General features: G+C 35.6%; 1 pseudogene; it reads left to right on the forward strand.

Moving 5' to 3' along the window:
• The first annotated feature begins 4345 nt into the window (after positions 1 to 4345).
• LOC143632595 (zinc finger BED domain-containing protein RICESLEEPER 2-like) lies at positions 4346 to 6791 on the forward strand (annotated as a pseudogene).
• Positions 6792 to 11039: the final 4248 nt, after the last annotated feature.

Raw genomic sequence — 11039 nt, forward strand, 5'->3', positions numbered from 1 at the left:
TATGCTAAGTTCTCAAAGTGCGAGTTCTGGTTGAAAGAAATTCCGTTCTTAGGGCATATAGTAAACAAAAAGGGTATCCACGTTGACCCAGCCAAAATCGAAGCCGTTAAAAATTGGAAAACTCCATCCACTCCTACCAAAGTTCGTTCATTTCTTGGTCTTGAGGGTTACTATCGTTGATTCATTCTTAATTTTTCCAATATGGCTTTGCACCTAATCTCATTAACTCAAAAGGATAAACCTTATGAATGGGGGCCAAAGCAAGATGAAGCCTTTCAAAATCTTAAGCGCATGCTTTGTGATGCATCGATCCTTGCACTCCCTGAGGGAAATGAGGGTTTTGTTGTCTATTGCGATTCTTCCAATCAAGGCCTCGGTTGTGTCCTTATGCAACAAGGTAAAGTTGTCGCTTATGCTTCAGGACAACTTAAGGTGAATGAAGGGAATTACACAACGCACGATCTTGAACTTGGTGCCGTTGTATTTGCGTTGAAAATTTGGAGACATTACCTCTATGGCACTAAGTGTGTGGTATTCACCGACCACAAGAGTCTTCAACATATTTTCGACCAAAAAGATCTAAACATGCGGCAACGACGATGGGCTGAACTACTTAGCGACTACGACTGCGAAATTTGTTACCACCCTTGTAAAGTAATTGTAGTAGCCGACACCCTTAGTCGAAAGACCCATGTGAAATCAATTCTACTTCATAGCGTGACTGTTCAAACCGATCTCTAACTTTGTATCTTTGAATCCCAACATGTCTCTGTCACCGAGGGTAATATGTACGATGAAATGTTCTGTGGTATCGAGAATCAACTTGAAACTAAGCACCATGGTTTGTTGTATTACATCAATCGTTTGTGGGTTCCTAATCGTGACGATCTTCACGCATTCATCATGGACAAAGCTCATAAGTCTCAATATTCCATTCATCCCGGTGCGGATAAGATGTATTTTGATCTACGGTCCACATTTTGGTGGCCCGATATGAAGAAAGACATCGCGTTATATGTGGGAAAATGCCTTACTTGCGCTAAAGTTAAGGCCGAGAATCAAGACCATCTGGTTTGCTCATTCAACCACACGTCGCTGTTCGGAAATGGGAGAACATCTCTCTGGATTTCGTGCTCAAACTTCCGACTACTCGAAACAGTCAAGACGATATATGGGTTATAGTCAACCTTTGACTAATCTGCTCATTTCATTCCGATTAATGAAAAGCTTTTGGTTGATCAACTCGCTAGGGCTGGCAATTTATACACGAGACACGAATACACGACACGTACCTACATGACTTTAACAGGTAACAGGTAAGACCTTAACAGGTTTCGTGTACTAAACAGGTAGATACGAAATTACCTGTTAATTTTTGTAAGGCCCCGTTCCCGGTAGCCCTACTTTAGCGTCGGATTTACTCATAAACACAGTTCTATAAATCAAACTTAATCAAAACTTTCGCGGAATATAAAACTTTAAGCGTTTATTACAAAACATTAAATCTTTTCTTTGATACCATAACACAAAACATTATATTTAAAACATATTTTCTTCTTTCTTCAGATGCCAGCCGTTCAATCCATGCCATGTGCCATCCTCAAGCTAGTTCTTTAATCATATTCACCTGCGTGCATACTAAAAGTCAGCTACGCTGAGTGAGTTCTAGTTAATCAAGCAACTTATCATACAACCACTACATGCATCATATACGTATCCGAATACACGTAGCCCACTATCAGACCTGCTCACCGTACCACTTAACCTCTTATTCACCCCTACCACTTAACCACTTTAATAACGAATAACGTTATGCCACTTTGCCACTTTAATAACGTAATAACGTTATGCCACTTTGCCACTTTAATAACGTTATGCCACTTTGCCACTTTAATAACGAAGTCACGTATAGGCTTACCCTACCACGTACTATCGTCATGCCACTAACACTCTTACTAGATTCTTGACACTTCTAACACACTCTACCTCTACTTGTCTACAACACACTTCATATCATTACATCATTTACATAATAACCAAGTTACATCATAACATTTACACACACTAATATCCATTTGACAATCACTATCTTTGGCGATACGTGCAATATCCGAAGATCGTTCACGCACCGAAAAGCATTATATACTAGCTACCTCGTATATCATCTATAGCATACACTTACCACTTAAGGTAAGTGAATTCACGCTTCACATCGAGTATGCACACATCCCCGAAAACATAACAAGGAAGTAGGGCTAGAAACTCACCTGAATGCGATTACGTTCACCATTTATAGTTATTCCTTTCTTGAGCTGTGCACGACTAACTGTATAACAATTACACGTATCAATTAATTATTACTACTTGTATTGTATTTCTATCTTAATATAACCCACAACGAACGGGGGTCCGGGGGCAGCGCCCTTGGCAACGGGGTTCTAGGGGCGGCAGCCTCTAGCGGGGTCCAAGGGGCAGAGCCTTAGGCTGGGGTTAAGCTGCCAGGTCAGCTTGGAAAAATTTTATTTTCATTAACTGTCTTAACACATTTCCAATAGGATTTTAAGTTATTATTTTATTCACCTACTCATTCGTTAGCCCGATTCGTGGTCTAGTACTGGATTACTTTTACTTAGCATTTTAAGCGAACTTAACGTTCAGCGAAGTTAACTTGGCGAACTTAGTCAGCTGGCGAACCTAGCATTAAACGAACTTAATCCTTAAGCGAACTTGGCTTGGCGAACTTGGTAAGCTGGCGAACTTGTTGATAGGCGAACTTAACAACAAGCGAAGTTATAGCCAGCGAACTTAGTCAGCAGGCGAAGTTATACTATAGCAACTACGGCGAACTTATACAGCAAACTTAGCTGCGGCGAAGTTGCCCAGTAGCAGCTACGGCTCATCCAAAACCCCTATAATCATCTTTGTTTTAACGTGTAACCCTTCTATGTGGTATTAACCCAACCCGTGAGTATTCCCATGATCATTTTCGGGTAAAGCTCGGCTCGGAAAAGCATAAAGTTTGGGCCTTTAAGATTAAAACGTTCAATACTAGGTCTAGGGTTTATTTTAAATGGGTCATATGCAGCCGTGAGTTCGTTAAGTTCGTTTCTAACATCAAGTTTGCTACTTTAATACTCGTTTATACCCGATCTTTGCTAGGTTCGAGTTTCACGGATAACCGTTCATGAAAACGTAAACTTTAAGGATAAAGGACATACCTTTACGTGTTTTTAAGGTTACAGTTAGCTTGGTGGTGAACTACAATCTTGTATCTTGCTTGCACGCTCAAGATCTATTAAGTTATAGGCTTGGTTTGGTCTCGGATTGCTCCTTAGCTCACGGCCGTATATGGTGTAGGAAGTATATGTGTGTTTTTGAGTGTAGAGAATGAGATGGATAAGATGGATGGAAAAATGGAAAGGATTAGGGTTTAAGGGGTATTTATACTCCCTTAAGCCCATGGACCTAAGGCCCATCTTTCCTTTTCGGTCCATAACTAATCCCATTTAAATGGCCTACTTACTATTTCATATTTTATTATTATTACTATTATTATTCCACTAACTCATTTATTTCACCCGACGCAAATAATATATATTAATATTATTCTAGAAATTTCAGGATGTTACAATTTTCGTGTCTAAACAGGTATAATACCTGTTTACCTGTTAATACCTGGTTATTTTTAAAATTAAATAATATATATAAAATATATATAGTTGAAACTCATATTAAATCTCATTATCCCTAACCCTAGTTCTTTCTTACAGCCATCACTCTCATTATCCCTAACCCTCTCACGCCTACCAGAGTACCATCACCAAAATCCGTTACCGGCCATCACCAAAATCCGCCGCCGGCCGTCCCTGTCATGCCGGCCATAACCCGTCGCCGCCATACTCTCTCCGACCACCACGCATCGCCACCATACTCTCCCCGGCCTCCACCCGTCGTGTCCAGCCGTCCATACTCTCTCCGGCCTCTAATTTCGTTCATCATTCTTGGTAAGTGATTGTTTTGTTCCGTCAATACTCATATTAAATCTCAATATCTTACTAAATCCATTCATCGTCCGGTTAACAGATTCATCTTCATTCATGTTATTGTTTTGTACCAAATCCCAATAATATGATATATACTCTTTAGGGTTGTTTTTGTTCGGCAAACAGATTCATATTATGGTTTGTCAGTTTAGGGCTGTTTTAGTTTAATTATTTCGCTTATTTAGTTTCGAACTTTTTATTATAAAATACATCTTTAGGGTTGTTTTAGTTTAATTATTTCACTTATTTGGTTTTGAACTTTTAATTGCTCACATTTGTTAGTATTTACTATTTAGGTAATTATGAGTGGCCCACAAAAGAAGGTGGAAAAGGCGAAGGATAAGAAAGCTAAAACAACGGTATGTTTGTTGATTCAACTATATTTATTTTGGTTCAAGTTTGGTTTTATTTTTTTGTAACTTTATGTATTTTTTTCTTTAATCATTCTAGACGGAGAGTGATTCTATCGAAATTGATTTAGAAGATGACTTCTCTATGGATATGGATGTGGATGATGAGGTTCACTTGGTGGATGAAGAAGATATAACCGATAGCAAATCAGGGTCAAAGAGAAAACAAAAAGAAAGAAAAGAGAGATCTCCTGTGTGGCGTTACTTCATTAAACACACTAAGAAAAAATAGGAAAAAGGACTCTAACTGAGTGCAAGAAATGCCATCACATCATGATATATGATAGTGGTCAAGGTACGGGTAATCATACGAAACACATAAAAAGTTGCTATGGTTCTAGTTATAAAGATGTTGGTCAAATGCTTCTAAATAGTGACATGAAGTTAAAGTCGTCTTCTTTTTCTAACAATACGTTTCGTGAGATAATTATAGATGCCATTGTGATGCATGAATTACCTTTGTCATTTGTTGAGTATAAGGCTTTTAGAGATTTGTTTGAGTATTTGCAACCCGATGTGAATATTCCCTCTAGAAATACCGTTAAATCTGATTTAGTGCAAAAGTTTAAGAGAGAAAAAGAAAAAATGAAAATTATTCTTATGGAATCACCTGGGAGATTATGCTTAATTGGAGATTTATGGACTTCTATTACTACTGATGAGTATTTAGCAATTACAGTTCATTATATTGATAAACATTGGGTTTTGCAAAAGAGAGTTTTATCGTTTTCTTTCATGCCACCACCTCATACTGGTGTTGCCATATGTGAAAAGGTGTTTTCTATTCTAGTAGAGTGGGGTATAGAAAAAAAAATATTTAGTGTAATGTTGGATAATGCATCTTCTAATGATGCTTTCATTAGGCTTCTAAGAGAACAGTTGAATACAAAAGCAACACTTGTTTCTAAGGGTGCTTTATTTCACTTGAGATGTTGTGCTCATATTTTGAACTTGATTGTGCAAGATGGGCTAAAGGAAATTGATGATTGTGTTTACAAAGTAAGAGAGAGTATCAAGTATGTGAAAGGTTCACACAAAGGAAGGAAATGTTTTTGGAATGTGTTGAGTTGTGTTCAATTAAAAAATAAAAGGGGTTAAGGCAAGATATTGTTACAAGGTGAAATTCCACATATTTAATGCTTGATGGTGCTCTTTATTATCGGCGTGCATTTAGCCATTTAGAATTGAGTGATTCTAATTATAAGGAATGTCCAGTTGCATCAGAGTGGGATAGGATTCAAAAGATATGTTCGTTTCTTGAAGTATTTTATGATGTGACAAATGTCTTTTCGGGTACCAAATATCCGACTGCAAACTTGTACTATCCACATGTTTTTTTGGCTTATTTTACTTTATATGATGGGATGAATTCTGAAGATGAGTATATAAAGAATATGACAAACTTGATGATGATGATGGGGAAGTTTCAGAAATATTGGTCAAATTTTAGTTTTACATTAGCCGTGGCTGTGGTGTTGGATCTTAGATACAAGTTGCATTTTATCTATTGGAGTTTTTCAAAAGTTTATGGAGAGGGAAGTAGTGAATATACAAATGTTGATCAGTTATTGCATTCTGCTTTTCATGAATACGCCATTGCCTTGTTAAATGAGGGTGAGGATACAAGGGATGAGTCAACACCTACTTCAGATGGTAGCAAAGGTGTTAAGGACACAAGTGGTGTTTAAACATGTGGTGCGAGTTCAACACTTAAGGTAATTTTTATGTTTGTTCATTTATTTGTTTTATGTATATTGCCTTTTAATTATTAACTACATAAATTTTTTATTAATATGTTTTAGGATTTTGATAAATTTCAAAGTAAGGATTTTACAACTAACCAAAAGTCATAACTGCAATTGTACTTAGAGGAGTCAAGAGTTGATAGGAACTTACCACTTGATGTGTTAGCTTTTTGGAAAGCCAATGAGTTTAGATATCCCATACTAGCGAGGATGGCAAGAGACTTTTTGACTATTCCGGTATCTACTGTGGCATCGGAGTCGACATTTAGTGCAAGTGGAAGAGTGATTACCGAACATCGAAGTTCACTTAGTAAAGCTACCGTTGAGGCTCTAATATGCATAAAAGATTGGTTACATGGAGATTTTGTAATGTCCATCATTGCTTGATTTTTATAAGTTTTATACATGATATTATATTAATTTTATAATGTATATGTTTGTTTGTACTTTGTAGGTTCTAACAAAGTTAGTGTGGAAGAGCTCACTGAAGATATAATGTATCGCTTGACATTAGTTGTGAATCAAATGCTTCAAACTCGGTGAACAATCCTAAGGTACCAACTCCAAACGCTTCAAGTAGTGTTGCTCGCTAAAACAATGAACAATCCTAAGGTACCTCACTCTAAAACTTTCTAGTAATGTTACTTGATAAAACTATATGAATATGTCCAATTGTCCATGATTAATATAACTAATTGACTATACTTATTTTGTGTGTAGGTTTGATTGTTTGGAATTGAAGGTTTGAGAAGAAAGACCAATTGGAACTTGAAAGTTTGGAACTTGATATTGTTTTCAATATATGTTTTGATTAGGATTCTATGTGTTTTTGTCTTAAATTTGTTAAGGAGCATAGATTTATGTTTTATTTTAAGACTTTTATGAACATTCGTTGACTTTTGTTTCGCTAAAAGGTTTTCAAATATGTGTTTCTAAACAGCTATTATCGTGTACTATCGTGTATTATCGTGTATACCAGGTATTAACAGGTTTGTGTTCGTGTTTGGGTTACAGGTACACGATAAGTTTTCGTGTCGTGTACAGGTATACCCTTTTCGTGTTCGTGTCTTATTGTGTTCGTGTTTTATCGTGTACGGGTATACATGATATGCCAGCCCTACAACTCGCTCAGCTTTATGTTCGGCATATTGTTTGTTGTCACGGTATACCTTTGTGTATCATTCCAATCGTGATAGTAGTTTTACTTCTCACTTCTGGTCATCGCTTCAAACCGCGTTGGTAACTCGATTGGATCTTAGCACCGCCTATCATCCTCAAACCGATGGAAAATCCGAGCGCACGATCAAATGCTCGAAAACATGCTTAGGTCATGTGTCAAGGATTTCAGTGGAAACTGGGATTCCATCTTCACTTGATTGAGTTCTCTTACAATAATAGTTTTCATTCGAGTATTGGTATGCATCCGTTCCAAGCTCTCTATGGTCGTAAATGTCGATCACCTATCTGTTGGAACTAAATTGGTGAAACCCAAATCACCGGTCCGGAACTTGTTCAAGAGACTACTAATTTAATTGCTCAAATCCGACAAAATCTCTTAACTGCTCGTAGCCGTTAAAAGAGTTACGCCGATAACCGGCAACGACCTCTTGAGTTTAATGTTAGGGACTATGTCCTTCTCAAGGTATCCCCTTGGAAAGGTGTTATTCGTTTTGGCAAGAAAGGCAAACTATCTTTTCGTTTTGTTGGACCTTTCAAGATTCTTGCACGTGTTGGTGGTGTTGCGTACACACTCGAACTTCCTCAAGAGCTTTCTAACGTCCATCCGACGTTTCATGTTTCACATCTCAAGAACATTCTTGCTGAGGGAAACCTCATGTACCAATCGACGAAGGGCGCATCGATGAAATAATGCACTTTGTCGACAAACCGGTGGATATATATATATATATATATATATATATATATTTGACTATAACATGTAGAATTGGTCCATTGGATTATATGAAGCTTCGAGTTTTGTTATGAGCATTCATTCTTGTTCTATTGCAAAACTATTTAATTTTAAGGTGAACATATAATAATATACTAGATACTTCAAATCTTAAAACCTTTTTTGTATGATCTTAAATAGATATTTAAGTTGAAAAAAAATGTTGCTTTCGTGTCATCAAAGTTTTATTTTTATTGATGGATAAAAAAGATGTGGTTATGAAACAAAGTACTGAGGAAAAGTTAAAAATAAAGTTCATAGATAATTAGTAGACATGATGGTTTAAGGATTTGAAAGAAAGGTCAAACTGAAAATAGTAATTGCTTGACTAACTTTTTTATTCATCTTTCCATGTTAATGAGCTAATATGTTGTTTATATATTCAAAAAATATTAATGATGATTATAAGGATGTCCAATGTGGTTTACACCGATTTCACATATACTCTCTGGCTTTAAAAATTACATGTGTTATCTGAAACTTATGAACTGGATAACACTCATGGTCATTTGACTAGAGTATTAAAATTTCCAATTTAATGGATAAACCTTAAGTTATTATAGTGTCAAAAGATGGTGTTAGTGTAAATATTGTATAGGTTGGTTTAGAAGAGGTTGACTTGACAGTTGGGTATTTCGAACCTTCGGTCTATATAAATTGTTTCCGCTTTAGCGACGAACCAGATTTCTTGTGGGAACCTTTCACTTGTGCAATATGTTTTAGAGAGAATTGCCGTTTGCGTACATGTGGTTTATGGGCGGGCCACATTGTGTCCCTAGAAAAATGAATCGTTTGAGTCCCCCGTCTATTTTCCTTCCAGTAATTTAGTGAAGAGACTCAATCGTTACTAATAGTTCGGGCTCACTCATTGAGCTTCAATAATAAGTTTACCGTCTGTTTCGGTTTTTATGGCTGATTTTCGGTATAAACCGTAAACCAGACCGGTTGCTATGGTTTGAACATTCAGAAACCGGTTGACCATAAGTGATGATTGGTTTAAATGATTTCAAGGTTTCAAACGAACCTTAAACATCCGTAATTGTTACATGATTACTAGGATTTCTGTTCCTCGTCGAATCATGCGGACACTTGTGTAGTAATAGAAATGACTTAATAATTTGTTTGCTAAAGATATAATTTCATAAGGATAAAACATTCTTTGCCTGTTAAAAAACATTGATTAAAATATATACATCCCTTTCTTCAAAAAGCCGTATAAAAGTTTATGAAGTATTATGTGGCAAGGTTAATCGATGTCTAGTCATAACCCTTTCAGCATAACTAACATTTCTTAAAATCTATAACCAAGTGTACAATTACTTGAATTCCTTTTTTTTAAATAACACGTCAACGAATGCTGGTGAATAATACATGCATACACAAAACATTTTATGAATAGTATGAATGAATAGGAAAAACATTTGACCGTATTTGAGTTCGTCTTGTAAACACTCAGAGTATTTCACCTCAACATACTACAGTGCGCGCACTGTAATATTATACCCGGATTCACTCGTGATTATATATCTTAATAGTTATGTTACCACGATTTATCTATTAAACGTGTATACAAGTAAAGCCGTTTAGCAGCTTTTTTACAACTCTGATAAGATTACAAACCCATCAATTCTATTTAAATATTTCAAATAAATTGTATGAACGGGTCATGTTCGGGTTTTAGGGTTCCATGTGTGCATAAATTATGGTTGATATCTTTAGATTCAACTCATAACTCCAGACTCGTCAATTCAACACGATTAACACCTAACTAACCAGGCCTATCAAAGCACAACATAATGAAGAAAACTAGTAAAAAAAATTCTCCAAATATAATTTAACTTGAATAAAAATATAAAAAGGAAAAGCAAAGAAAGTGACGAGATAAATGAGTGAGTCGCAAAAGAAGATATTTTATTTTAAGAGTTTTAAAAACCAAATTCCACTATACAAAATGGTAACAAAAAATTTAGAGTTATTTCCTCCTCTTTTGAGATTTCTTATTACATATGAAACAAGGGATCACTACAAATCATGATGAAGGTGGAAAAAACATGAAAGCAACTGACTTTTGATATTACAAGTCCTCACTTGTTAGGACGAGGAATCTTCGAACTGTGGCACACTTATACAAACAGTATATAGATCAAATAATAAATATCAACAAAAGTATTCAGAGAATTCTCATCCACTGCTTTATCTTTAGATATAAAATTACACGAATAATTATTATATTTTTTCTCTAATTTCAATTAAATAATACCATTTTATACATATATCATTACATATTTCTCTTTTCTTCATTTATAATCACCTTCAAAATATATAAAAATATTATATTAGATGAACGATATCCTTTTAAATATACAGAAAAATCGTTACACTTACTCTCATCTCAACTCACAACACACCTTAAACCACTCTCTATACTTAAAAAAATATCCCTCAAAAGATATGGGGATATGATGCGAATGCTCTCTTAACATGTACTCCAAATTACGTGAATGAATTCTCTGGTGTAGAGAGTAGTTGTAAGTAATTGTGAGTGGAGGAAAGAGAAAACGTTACTGAAGTAAAATTAGAGAAACATTTTTCACATTCTATAATATTTATTTTTTTTAAAGTGGTTGTGAGTTAAGGATAAACAAAAAGGTATAATAAAAGTATAAACAAATATTATTTAATATACTAAATAAAAATGATCTAATTACAATAGAGAGGTGGATAAACGGGCAACAAGTTGCGCCGTCACCCCCTTTTTGAATGACAAACGCATAAAGTTTGTTTGAATAATTTTGGTGAACATGTCGTTCATTACAAGGAGCTTCCGGGTTTTAAATATAGACATGATTTGGTCAGAGATATCCTTTGCAAAGTGTTGAAACGAGCGGAG

Source organism: Bidens hawaiensis, unplaced genomic scaffold (genome assembly GCF_021521415.1).
Source record: "Bidens hawaiensis isolate Kalapana, Puna unplaced genomic scaffold, B.hawaiensis_p1.1 tig00006484_1, whole genome shotgun sequence".
Classification (NCBI taxonomy): domain Eukaryota; kingdom Viridiplantae; phylum Streptophyta; class Magnoliopsida; order Asterales; family Asteraceae; genus Bidens; species Bidens hawaiensis.